The sequence below is a fragment of the Scyliorhinus canicula genome, chromosome 13, assembly GCF_902713615.1.
Source record: "Scyliorhinus canicula chromosome 13, sScyCan1.1, whole genome shotgun sequence".
Classification (NCBI taxonomy): Eukaryota; Metazoa; Chordata; class Chondrichthyes; order Carcharhiniformes; family Scyliorhinidae; genus Scyliorhinus; species Scyliorhinus canicula.
Window position 1 is genome coordinate 9,283,782 of NC_052158.1, and position 13,626 is coordinate 9,297,407.

Consider the following 13,626-nt stretch of genomic DNA (forward strand, 5'->3'; position numbering starts at 1 on the left):
TAGAAAAGAAACAATAAACACAAATATATTTTGCTTTGGGCATCAATTAAATTCTTCAGCCAGCAACTACGTGCCAAAGTGAACTAGCGCTGAAGGATGAAATATCATCTCCCATCGCATTCGCATTGACTGGTTTCTGAGTCAGAAGAAGTTACTCTGTCTCCACTGTGAATAAATTACTAAATAGAGCATTATGTTGCCTCCCATTGCCTGGTGGAATGACTCCAATTATTTCCTCTTGCTCGAATTATTGTACAGAATTTCCTTGGGTTAAATTTATTCCCCGGCATATCCAATATATAGAATTCCAATGGATTATAGCGATTCCCATTCACTCCCGTCGTATGAAATTCCAATGGGTGAAATTAATTCCCATTCATTCCATTGTACAGAATTCCAATGGTCCAGATGTCTTCCTCGCCCAATTGTACAGAATTCCCATGGATCCTGGATGTTACATTCACCTCCTTCTCTTAGTGAATGCATTAGTATATGAGCACTGTCCCAGTCAGACAGTGCTGCTTGCAATGGCCATCGCATTCCAGTTAAGAGGATTATCATCAGTATGTAGAACATGTGCTCGTGTTTGCTAAACTTAAGCTGCCGGATGAATCATTAGGGAGAAGTGGTGGAGAAGGTGCCAACTGGCATGGGCCCTCCGCAGTTCATCATCTTCCTGACAGACAGGGGAATCACTGGTTAGGGTTACAAGCCTGTGAGATGCGAGTTGTTCTGGAAGGATCTGGGTCCTGTCGAGCAGCCATGAGCACAGATCAGCCTGTGGGAGAGGAATCTGAATAAGTGCGTCTGTTTGAATGACTGCCGGTGGTCCCACGTTACACTGCCATACCATTACTATCTGCCCACACTCAATCGTATCAATTATTCTTGTAAACAGTTGAGAGTTCGCAAGGGCGGGGGAGTTTAATAACAAATCTTTTTGACATGGTATTCAATTATGTAACATTATGTATGCCTCTAGGGATAATGGAGCAAATATAGATATCTCACTAGCATGCATTCTACACAAAGAAAATACAACTGTGCAACCATACAGCACCTCTCACTACTCAGGACCTCCCATTTACTTCACAGATGAATGGGAGCAGGGATAGACTACACCCCACTCGAACCGGCTCCACCAGTAACCATGGCCTTACCTCCATTTTCCCGCCCTTCCCCATATCCCTTGATTCCCTGAGAGAATCTGTCTATCCCAATCTTAAACATCGTCAATGACAGAACACCCACAACCCTCTGCGGTTGGGAATTCCAAAGATTTGACTGAAAAGTTTCTTCCCAACTGCAGCCAATGAAGAATGGTCACTGTTGTCCGAGATGAAAGATGGGCCATTGGTGCACAGCAGCTTCCCACAGACAGCAAAGAGCCAGATCATCCGTCTTTTAGTGTTGTTGACTCAGGGATAGCTATTGGCACCTGGGAAAGTTCCCTTGCTCTTCAAACCAGCCCAGTCTGGGATCTTTGCATCCTCCTGTGAGGGTGCAGTCATGATCATATGGCAGATCTACCGGTCACGTTGCACCCGAAAAGCAGCGCAGTGCGGCACAACAAGACTGGTAAATGCCGGGAGATCCCACTTCCGGGATCCACACAGCTCGCCACGCCTCGCGAGATCGAACGCAATCTCGTGAGACATTGCGATGTGAATCCTGCCCATTGTGGGCAGGATCACTTTCTGGAAAATCTGCATATTAGTGGGGCATATTAGTGGGGCATATTAGTGGGGCAGCAGGGTAGCATGGTGGTTAGCATAAATGCTTCACAGCTCCAGGGTCCCAGGTTCGATTCCCGGCTGGGTCACTGTCTGTGTGGAGTCTGCACGTCCTCCCCCTGTGTACGTGGGTTTCCTCCGGGTGCTCCGGTTTCCTCCCACAGTCCAAAGATGTGCGGGTTAGGTGGATTGGCCATGCTAAATTGCCCGTAGTGTCCTAATAAAAGTAAGGTTAAGGGGGGGGGTTGTTGGGTTACGGGTATAGGGTGGATACGTGGGTTTGAGTAGGGTGATCATGGCTCGGCACAACATTGAGGGCCGAAGGGCCTGTTCTGTGCTGTACTGTTCTATGTTCTATGTTCTATGTTCTATGTTCTAGTGTGAGACAGCTAGTCTCACTTTAACATGTCTACCTGAGACCTAACCAAGGCGTGGGATCTAACTACCGTGCCTTGGAGATCTCGGGCAAGCACTATTCAGCGTCTGCACAAGTATGGATCAGATGGAATGGCACTTGTGGGGATCCCACGGGATTTGAGAACCTCAGGTGATTGTCCTCTAGCATGGTACTGTTGGTGCCATGTGGGCACCCTGACACTGATAGCCTGGCAGTGCCATTGCAGACTGGCACTGCAAAGATCCTGAGCTGGCATTTTTGGTATGGTGTGACTGGGCCAGGTGTGGGTAGTGGGGGGTGAGGGTCGGCAGGGAGGGGGTTTTGAGGGTTGAGTTTAAAAATGGCGTCCCGATCTCTCCCTGCTCTGAGGCCGTCTGGTGAGTGGAGCTCCTCAGTGCAGAAAACGGGGCTTCGTGCAACCTCGTTGGAGAATTCCCCGCTGACGCCCCACATCTACCTGGGTGGGCATTAGATAGCTCCGAACACCGGGAAACACCTGCTAATCTCCCGCCACAGCCCCATATCTACCTGGGTGGGCATTAGATAGCTCCGAACACCGGGAAACACCTGCTAATCTCGGGCCACAGCCCCATATCTACCTGGATGGGCATTAGATAGCTCCGAACACTGGGAAACACCTGCTAATCTCGGGCCACAGCCCCATATCTACCTGGGTGGGCATTAGATAGCTCCGAACACCGGGAAACACCTGCTAATCTCGGGCCACAGCCCCATATCTACCTGGGTGGGCATTAGATAGCTCCGAACACCGGGAAACACCTGCTAATCTCCCACCACAGCCCCATATCTACCTGGGTGGGCATTAGATAGCTCCGAACACCGGGAAACACCTGCTAATCTCCCGCCACAGCCCCATATCTACCTGGGTGGGCATTAGATAGCTCCGAACACCGGGAAACACCTGCTAATCTCGGGCCACAGCCCCATATCTACCTGGGTGGGCATTAGATAGCTCCGAACACCGGGAAACCTGCTAATCTCACGCCACAGCCCCATATCTACCTGGGTGGGCATTAGATAGCTCCGAACACCGGGAAACACCTGCTAATCTCACGCCACAGCCCCATATCTACCTGGGTGGGCATTAGATAGCTCCGAACACCGGGAAACACCTGCTAATCTCGGGCCACAGCCCCATATCTACCTGGGTGGGCATTAGATAGCTCCGAACACCGGGAAACACCTGCTAATCTCGGGCCACAGCCCCATATCTACCTGTGTGGGCATTAGATAGCTCCGAACACCGGGAAACACCTGCTAATCTCGGGCCACAGCCCCATATCTACCTGTGTGGGCATTAGATAGCTCCGAACACGGGGAAACACCTGCTAATCACCCGCCACAACCCCATATCTACCTGGGTGGGCATTAGATAGCTCCGAACACCGGGAAACACCTGCTAATCTCGGGCCACAGCCCCATATCTACCTGGGTGGGCATTAGATAGCTCCGAACACCGGGAAACACCTGCTAATCTCGGGCCACAGCCCCATATCTACCTGGGTGGGCATTAGATAGCTCCGAACACCAGGAAACCTGCTAATCTCGGGCCACAGCCCCATATCTACCTGGGTGGGCATTAGATAGCTCCGAACACCGGGAAACACCTGCTAATCTCGGGCCACAGCCCCATATCTACCTGGGTGGGCATTAGATAGCTCCGAACACCGGGAAACACCTGCTAATCTCCCGCCACAGCCCCATATCTACCTGGGTGGCATTAGATAGCTCCGAACACCAGGAAACACCTGCTAATCTCCCGCCACAGCCCCATATCTACCTGGGTGGGCATTAGATAGCTCCGAACACCAGGAAACACCTGCTAATCTCTCGGCACAGCCCCATATCTACCTGGGTGGGCATTAGATAGCTCCGAACACCGGGAAACACCTGCTAATCTCGGGCCACAGCCCCATATCTACCTGGGTGGGCATTAGATAGCTCCGAACACCGGGAAACACCTGCTAATCTCGGGCCACAGCCCCATATCTACCTGGGTGGGCATTAGATAGCTCCGAACACCGGGAAACACCTGCTAATCTCACCCCACAGCCCCATATCTACCTGGGTGGGCATTAGATAGCTCCGAACACCGGGAAACACCTGCTAATCTCGGGCCACAGCCCCATATCTACCTGGGTGGGCATTAGATAGCTCCGAACACCGGGAAACACCTGCTAATCTCGGGCCACAGCCCCATATCTACCTGGGTGGGCATTAGATAGCTCCGAACACCGGGAAACACCTGCTAATCTCACCCCACAGCCCCATATCTACCTGGATGGGTATTAGATAGCTCCGAACACCGGGAAACACCTGCTAATCTCACGCCACAGCCGCATATCTACCTCGATGGGCATTAGATAGCTCCGAACACCGGGAAACACCTGCTAATCTCACGGCACAGCCCCATATCTACCTGGGTGGGCATTAGATAGCTCCGAACACCGGGAAACACCTGCTAATCTCGGGCCACAGCCCCATATCTACCTGGATGGGCATTAGATAGCTCCGAACACCGGGAAACACCTGCTAATCTCACCCCACAGCCCCATATCTACCTGGGTGGGCATTAGATAGCTCCGAACACCGGGAAACACCTGCTAATCTCGGGCCACAGCCCCATATCTACCTGGGTGGGCATTAGATAGCTCCGAACACCGGGAAACACCTGTTAATCTCGGGGCACAGCCCCATATCTACCTGGGTGGGCATTAGATAGCTCCGAACACCGGGAAACACCTGCTAATCTCACGCCACAGCCCCATATCTACCTGGGTGGGCATTAGATAGCTCCGAACACCGGGAAACACCTGCTAATCTCGGGCCACAGCCCCATATCTACCTGGATGGGCATTAGATAGCTCCGAACACCGGGAAACACCTGCTAATCTCACCCCACAGCCCCATATCTACCTGGGTGGGCATTAGATAGCTCCGAACACCGGGAAACACCTGCTAATCTCGGGCCACAGCCCCATATCTACCTGGGTGGGCATTAGATAGCTCCGAACACCGGGAAACACCTGTTAATCTCGGGGCACAGCCCCATATCTACCTGGGTGGGCATTAGATAGCTCCGAACACCGGGAAACACCTGCTAATCTCACGCCACAGCCCCATATCTACCTGGGTGGGCATTAGATAGCTCCGAACACCGGGAAACACCTGCTAATCTCACGCCACAGCCCCATATCTACCTGGGTGGGCATTAGATCGCTCCGAACACCGGGAAACACCTGCTAATCTCGGGCCACAGCCCCATATCTACCTGGGTGGGCATTAGATAGCTCCGAACACCGGGAAACACCTGCTAATCTCACGCCACAGCCCCATATCTACCTGGGTGGGCATCAGATAGCTCCGAACACCGGGAAACATCTGCTAATCTCGCGGCACAGCCCCATAGCTACCTGGGTGGGCATTAGATAGCTCCGAACACCGGGAAACACCTGCTAATCTCCCGCCACAGCCCCATATCTACCTGGATGGGCATCAGATAGCTCCGAACACCGGGAAACACCTGCTAATCTTGGGCCACAGCCCCATATCTACCTGGGTGGGCATTAGATAGCTCCGAAATCCGGGAAACACCTGCTAATCTTGGGCCACAGCCCCATATCTACCTGGGTGGGCATTAGATAGCTCCGAACACCAGGAAACACCTGCTAATCTCGGGGCACAGCCCCATATCTACCTGGGTGGGCATTAGATAGCTCCGAACACAGGGAAACACCTGCTAATCTCACGCCACAGCCCCATATCTACCTGGGTGGGCATTAGATAGCTCCGAACACTGGGAAACACCTGCTAATCTCAGGCCACAGCCCCATATCTACCTGGATGGGCATTAGATAGCTCCAAACACCGGGAAACACCTGCTAATCTCGCGCCACAGCCCCATATCTACCTGGGTGGGCATTAGATAGCTCCGTACACCGGGAAACACCTGCTAATCTGCCACCACAGCCCCATATCTACCTGGATGGGTATTAGATAGCTCCGAACCCCGGGAAACACCTGCTAATCTCACGGCACAGCCCCATATCTACCTGGGTGGGCATTAGATAGCTCCGAACACCAGGAAACACCTGCTAATCTCCCGCCACAGCCCCATATCTACCTGGGTGGGCATTAGATAGCTCCGAACACCGGGAAACACCTGCTAATCTCACAGCCCCATATCTACCTGGGTGGGCATTAGATAGCTCCGAACACCGGGAAACACCTGCTAATCTCGGGGCACAGCCCCATATCTACCTGGGTGGGCATTAGATAGCTCCGAACACCAGGAAACACCTGGTAATCTCGGGCCACAGCCCCATATCTACCTGGGTGGGCATTAGATAGCTCCGAACACCGGGAAACACCTGCTAATCTCGGGCCACAGCCCCATATCTACCTGGGTGGGTATTAGATAGCTCCGAACACCGAGAAACACCTGCTAATCTCGGGCCACAGCCCCATATCTACCTGGGTGGGCATTAGATAGCTCCGAACACCGGGAAACACCTGCTAATCTCACGCCACAGCCCCATATCTACCTGGGTGGGCATTAGATAGCTCCGAACACCGGGAAACACCTGCTAATCTCACAGCCCCATATCTACCTGGGTGGGCATTAGATAGCTCCGAACACCGGGAAACACCTGCTAATCTCACAGCCCCATATCTACCTGGATGGGCATTAGATAGCTCCGAACACCGAGAAACACCTGCTAATCTCGGGCCACAGCCCCATATCTACCTGGGTGGGCATTAGATAGCTCCGAACACCAGGAAACACCTGCTAATCTCGGGCCACAGCCCCATATCTACCTGGGTGGGCATTAGATAGCTCCGAACACTGGGAAACACCTGCTAATCTCCCACCACAGCCCCATATCTACCTGGGTGGGCATTAGATAGCTCCGAACACCGGGAAACACCTGCTAATCTCGGGCCACAGCCCCATATCTACCTGGGTGGGCATTAGATAGCTCCGAACACCGGGAAACACCTGCTAATCTCCCGCCACAGCCCCATATCTACCTGGGTGGGCATTAGATAGCTCCGAACACCGGGAAACACCTGCTAATCTCGCGGCACAGCCCCATATCTACCTGGGTGGGCATTAGATAGCTCCGAACACCGGGAAACACCTGCTAATCTCGGGCCACAGCCCCATATCTACCTGGGTGGGAATTAGATAGCTCCGAACACCGGGAAACACCTGCTAATCTCTGGCCACAGCCCCATATCTACCTGGGTGGGCATTAGATAGCTCCGAACACCGGGAAACACCTGCTAATCTCACGGCACAGCCCCATATCTACCTGGGTGGGCATTAGATAGCTCCGAACACCGGGAAACACCTGCTAATCTCGGGCAACAGCCCCATATCTACCTGGGTGGGCATTAGATAGCTCCGAACACTGGGAAACCCCTGCTAATCTCGGGCCACAGCCCCATATCTACCTGGGTGGGCATTAGATAGCTCCGAACACCGGGAAACACCTGCTAATCTCACGCCACAGCCCCATATCTACCTGGGTGGGCATTAGATAGCTCCGAACACCGGGAAACACCTTCTAATCTCGGGCCACAGCCCCATATCTACCTGGGTGGGCATTAGATAGCTGCGAACACCGGGAAACACCTGCTAATCTCGGGCCACAGCCCCATATCTACCTGGGTGGGCATTAGATAGCTCCGAACACCGGGAAACACCTGCTAATCTCTCACCACAGCCCCATATCTACCTGGATGGGCATTAGATAGCTCCGAACACCGGGAAACACCTGCTAATCTCGGGCCACAGCCCCATATCTACCTGGGTGGGCATTAGATAGCTCCGAACACCGGGTAACACCTGCTAATCTCGGGCCACAGCTCCATATCTACCTGGGTGGGCATTAGATAGCTCCGAACACCAGGAAACACCTGCTAATCTCGGGCACAGCCCCATATCTACCTGGGTGGGCATTAGATAGCTCCGAACACCGGGAAACACCTGCTAATCTCCCGCCACAGCCCCATATCTACCTGGGTGGGCATTAGATAGCTCCGAACACTGGGAAACACCAGCTAATCTCCCGCCACAGCCCCATATCTACCTGGGTGGGCATTAGATAGCTCCGAACACCGGGAAACACCTGCTAATCCTGTGCCACAGCCCCATATCTACCTGGGTGGGCATTAGATAGCTCCGAACACCGGGAAACACCTGCTAATCTCAGCCCCATATCTACCTGGGTGGGCATTAGATAGCTCCGAACACCGGGAAACACCTGCTAATCTCACCCCACAGCCCCATATCTACCTGGGTGGGCATTAGATAGCTCCGAACACCGGGAAACACCTGCTAATCTCGGGCCACAGCTCCATATCTACCTGGGTGGGCATTAGATAGCTCCGAACACCGGGAAACACCTGCTAATCTCCCGCCACAGCCCCATATCTACCTGGGTGGGCATTAGATAGCTCCGAACACCGGGAAACACCTGCTAATCTCCCGCCACAGCCCCATATCTACCTGGGTGGGCATTAGATAGCTCCGAACACCGGGAAACACCTGCTAATCTCACGCCACAGCCCCATATCTACCTGGGTGGGCATTAGATAGCTCCGAACACCAGGAAACACCTGCTAATCTCACCCCACAGCCCCATATCTACCTGGGTGGGCATTAGATAGCTCCGAACACCGGGAAACCTGCTAATCTCAGGCCACAGCCCCATATCTACCTGGGTGGGCATTAGATAGCTCCGAACACCAGGAAACACCTGTTAATCTCACGCCACAGCCCCATATCTACCTGGGTGGGCATTAGATAGCTCCGAACACCGGGAAACACCTGCTAATCTCACTCCACAGCCCCATATCTACCTGGGTGGGCATTAGATAGCTCCGAACACCGGGAAACACCTGCTAATCTCGGGGCACAGCCCCATATCTACCTGGGTGGGCATTAGATAGCTCCGAACACCGGGAAACACCTGCTAATCTCGGGCCACAGCCCCATATCTACCTGGGTGGGCATTAGATAGCTCCGAACACCGGGAAACACCTGCTAATCTCACAGCCCCATATCTACCTGGATGGGCATTAGATAGCTCCGAACACCGGGAAACACCTGCTAATCTCGGGCCACAGCCCCATATCTACCTGGGTGGGAATTAGATAGCTCCGAACACCGGGAAACACCTGCTAATCTCGCGCCAAAGGACTCTGGTTGCCATTTGGGTAGATCGAGCCCATTGGCTAATATCTCACCCCCTGATAGTTCTGCACACGGCCAGAACTGCACTGGGAGCTCGCTGGCTTGGAGTTAGGCTCAGATCTCTGGAATCGGGCTGAAAGCCAATCTCTGAGGGTCATTCTGAGGGTGAGAGTTCCGCCCGTCACACTACAGCCAACACCCCACCCGCCCCCCGGCCCGATGTGGAGAGCTGCTCGCTAAGGTGGTGAAGATTATAGTTTGCAACTTGAGTCTGACACCTGGCCGACCCAACAGGAAAAAATGCATGTTGACCTTTGTGTTTACCAGTGACATCTGGGTGCGATAGATCAAACAATGGGCTTCTCTCTTCCCTCCTAAAACCTTATGTCACTGCATTCTTTTACCTCGAGTAACCCTGGATTTGGCAACAAGGGAAAAATCTCTCGTTTGAATAGTTGCCTTTGAATTCCAAACCTGTTTTCAAACTTGAAATCCCCCCATCCACCTCAATGCTTCCTCTGACACCCAGCTTCCACCTTCCCATCATTGCTGACTGCCAGAAGGTACGAAGCACGATCTGTGCTGCTCCTGAACTATGGCTCCTGAAATCCTTGTCCCTCCTTCCGCTCTGACTGATGTAGTACCCGGGCTGCAAACTCTAAAATTCCCTCCCTGAACCTCTCAGCCTCGCTTTCCTCCTTCAGACACTCTTTAGGAACTTTGACCATCTGGCCTACTCTCTGCTTGTGGTTTGGGTGTCATGCTTTGTTTTATAATGTGAAGCCCCTGAGGGTTTTTTATTTAGTTAAAGGTGTTACATAAATAGTGTTTGTTGGGGTTATTCTACAGCTTATAGAATTGGCCGACGTGAGTAAGTGGGAAATGATTCCTTGCGTGAAGTCAGGACGTCCCAAATCACTTTATCATCAATTGAACACCGTTGCAAGGTCTCAACAAGAACAGTGAGATAACCAATCAGATCACCTGGAAGGCGCGGTGGCACAGTACTTAGCACTGCTGCCTCACAGCCCCAAGGACCCAGGTTCGATTCTGACTTTGGGTAACAATCCATGTTGGGTCTGCACTTTCTCCCTGTGTCTGCGTGGGTTTCCTCCGGTTTCCTCCCACCGTCCAAAGGTGTGCAGGTTAGGTGGATTGGTCAAAATAAATTGCCCCTTAGTGTCCAAAGGTTAGGTGGGGTTACAGGGATAGGTTGGAGGAGTAGGCCAAGGTGGGGTGATCTTACAGAGGGTCGGTGTTGACTTGATGGGCCGAATGGCTTCTTTCTACACTGTAGGTTTTCTATTGGCTTTATTTGTTTGTAGTGTTGGCTGATCAGGAGATAGTTATTGGCCCATGGTGAACTCCCTGCTCTTCTTCAAGATGGGGCATGGAACCTTTTAACTTTACCTGAGGGGTCAGAGGATGGACATTGGTTCAATGTCTCATCAGCGAAATGGCTCCTCTGACACTGCGGGACTCCCTCAGTACTGCCCCCTGGGAGCAGGGAGGGAGGGAGCTGTACCTCCAACTCAAGAACTAAGGGTGTGAACTGTAGATAGCTCGACACCAGAGATTGCCACAAAGCAATAAAACACTACCTCAGCAAAGACACTTCAGTGATGGCCCTGATCAAAGCTTTCAGGAAGTGTTGCCATTTGGAACTGGCCACTCCAAGGGTTAAAGGTTTGTACTGTTTGCCCAGGTCTGGAGGTGGCACAGGGACAGAGACAGAGAGCGAGAGAGGAGGCGGGGAGTTGAGGAAGATAGGACAGCAGAATGGACAGTGGTCAGCAAAAGAGTTAAAAACTAATGAATGAATCTTGGCATTTCCTCAATGACATCACTGGCTGAAATCACATGGGTGATTTTTTTTTGCCAGAGGGAGTGTGTGTGAAGTCTGCAGCCTTGCTGATCTCACTGTGGCAGGAGGAATTTATTTGACAAGCAGGCCATCAGACAGATTGCTGTCCACAGGCAGACAGCTCAGACCCAGCTCAGCTCCTGACATCCACTGCCACTGAGGTAAGGAACTGCTCAACAATCATTCCAGTTTCAATGGATCAAATATACTTCTGTTGCACGAAATTATGATGGTGAAGGCAACCAAGGCAAGTCTATAAATGACATTTTAAAATAATGTAAATACAGCTCTTTCTGCCTTTCAGTAATTATCACCATTCATAATTTCCCAGTCAGCTTTAATATTTAATGATGTGGAGATGCCGGCGTTGGACTGGGGTGAGCACAGTAAGAAGTCTGACAACACCAGGTTAAAGTCCAACAGGTTTGATTCAAACACTAGCTTTCGGAGTACTGCTCCTTCCTCAGGTGAATTCCTCACGAGGAAGGAGCTGTGCTCCGAAAGCTAGTGTTTGAAACAAACCTGTTGGACTTTAACCTGGTGTTGTAAGATTTCTTGCTTTAATATATAAACGTGTGCAACTGAATTTGCCTTCAAGCAAGCTTAGCATAGAGATGGATCGGGTGGAGATTGAGACTTTTCAAGTTGCCTTGCTGGCTCTTATTTGTCACTAAAGTAAAATGAATGCGTGAAGTTGCTGTTCAGTTACGTGCAGCTCTGTCTAGAATTGTGCAGAGTAGAATTTTGTCCGGTGCTTAAGATGAGGACTTAACATCTGGGAATGCACAAATGGATCGTTGAAGCAATTCCTGAATATCGGACAGAGGCTGATGGGGGGGGGGGGGGGGGGGGGGGGGTTGCAAGTATTGGTTTTCATTTCGTTATAGCGATTTTTCTTTCGTTTAAAAATAAGAGACTCGGCGTTTCAAAATAATTAATCAAAGAATAAAAGGGAGGAGGAAATGAGGACTTTTTTTGAACTGCATAGTACTGCCTGAGAAAAGTAGTGGAATCGTTCAGCAGCAACTTTGGAAAGAAGGGGAATGGGGGTGAATATTTGATGAAGAGGTTTTTACAGGGTTACAGGGACAGAGCGGGGTTGTGACTTATTGAGATCTCTCAGAGAACTGGCACAGTCGTGATGGTCTGAATGTCCTCTTCTTGTGATCTGGGATCCTATAGTATTTGGATTGCTAGGATGGAGAGGCTGATCTACACATGGTTTAACTAGAGAAATTCTCTGGCTGTTGCGATTCAATTTTCCCGCCGGCAGAGCAGTCCCGGGAAGTTTCCCGGGAAGTTACAATGGGAAATCCTATTGACAATCAGCGGGAAGACAGAATCCCGGCGAGAAACACGCAGCTTGGCGAATGGGAGAATCCTGCCCATCTGTGTCAGGAGATGGAGCTTACATTTGAACCTGCCCAATGCCGGACACTTCTCCCCGATCCTGCCAGCCTCCGGGTTACAAACTCTATTGTAGGACAGGTGCCAGGTTCATACTGCACATCAATACACCACAGAACGGAGAAATGCCACAGTTACAAGCCTGGAACAGGCAGGGCACTGTTCATGTATGTGTGTCAGATTGGATTCTGCCTTTAACAAAGTCTGTCCCTGTTCAAATGCTCAACAGTCTCGGCTTGCTCTGATGCCCTCCCTGTCTCACCGTTTTGAAGGTTATGTCGGTGCACATTATTGAATATTTTCAATTCATTTCACCTTTGCAATTCACTTTTGCCTGGTGATCGATGATTGTTGGATCATCGGGTTGGTTCTCCGGTCCCCCAGCCGTGTGTTCCTCATTGGGAATTTCCCATTAAAGCCACTCCATTCCGCTGGGAATCCTGCAGGTGGGAATGTGCTGCCGGAGGGAATAGAGAATCTCAACAGCCGGAGAATCCCAGCCACAGAGTCTTCAGGGGCTGGAGAAGACTACTTCTTCATCCCCGTGTTGGCTCTTTAGGAGAGCTGTCCGTGCTTATCCTAAATCACTGACTATTCACCCATTCACACTCACAGGTTGTGTCAATAGTACAGGTGCTGTTTCCAATATTGCCCATGCATCAGTTGGGAAATCAGTTTTACAAGGTTGCTTGGATGTGACCGATTCATTATGTTTGGCATGTCTCTCGGTGACATCTATCCCTTCCCCCCCCCCCTAATTTCCCCACTCCTCCCATTCCACACCCCTTAATTCCCCCAAATCCCCCACACCACCATACCCTCACTCCCCCATTCCTTCACTCCCCCTATTCCCCCCATTCCCTCACTCCCCCCATTCCCTCACTCCCCCACTCCCCTATTCCCTCACTCCCCGATTCCCTCACTCCCCATTCCCTCACTCCCCCATTCCCCCCATTCACTCACTCCCCCATTCCCTCACTCCCCATTCCCCCTTCCCCTATTC

The 13,626-nt window shown here is 51.6% G+C and overlaps 1 protein-coding gene across 1 annotated transcript in view; it reads left to right on the plus strand.

Annotated features, from left to right (window-relative positions):
- Positions 1-11,265: 11,265 nt before the first annotated feature.
- The window catches only part of LOC119975785 (tenascin-X-like), a 221,067-nt gene continuing 218,706 nt past the window's right edge, over positions 11,266-13,626 (plus strand). Inside the window, exon 1 of the mRNA XM_038815633.1 lies at positions 11,266-11,377. The gene's annotated coding sequence lies outside the window, so the exon portion shown is untranslated. The remainder of the gene's footprint in view (positions 11,378-13,626) is intronic.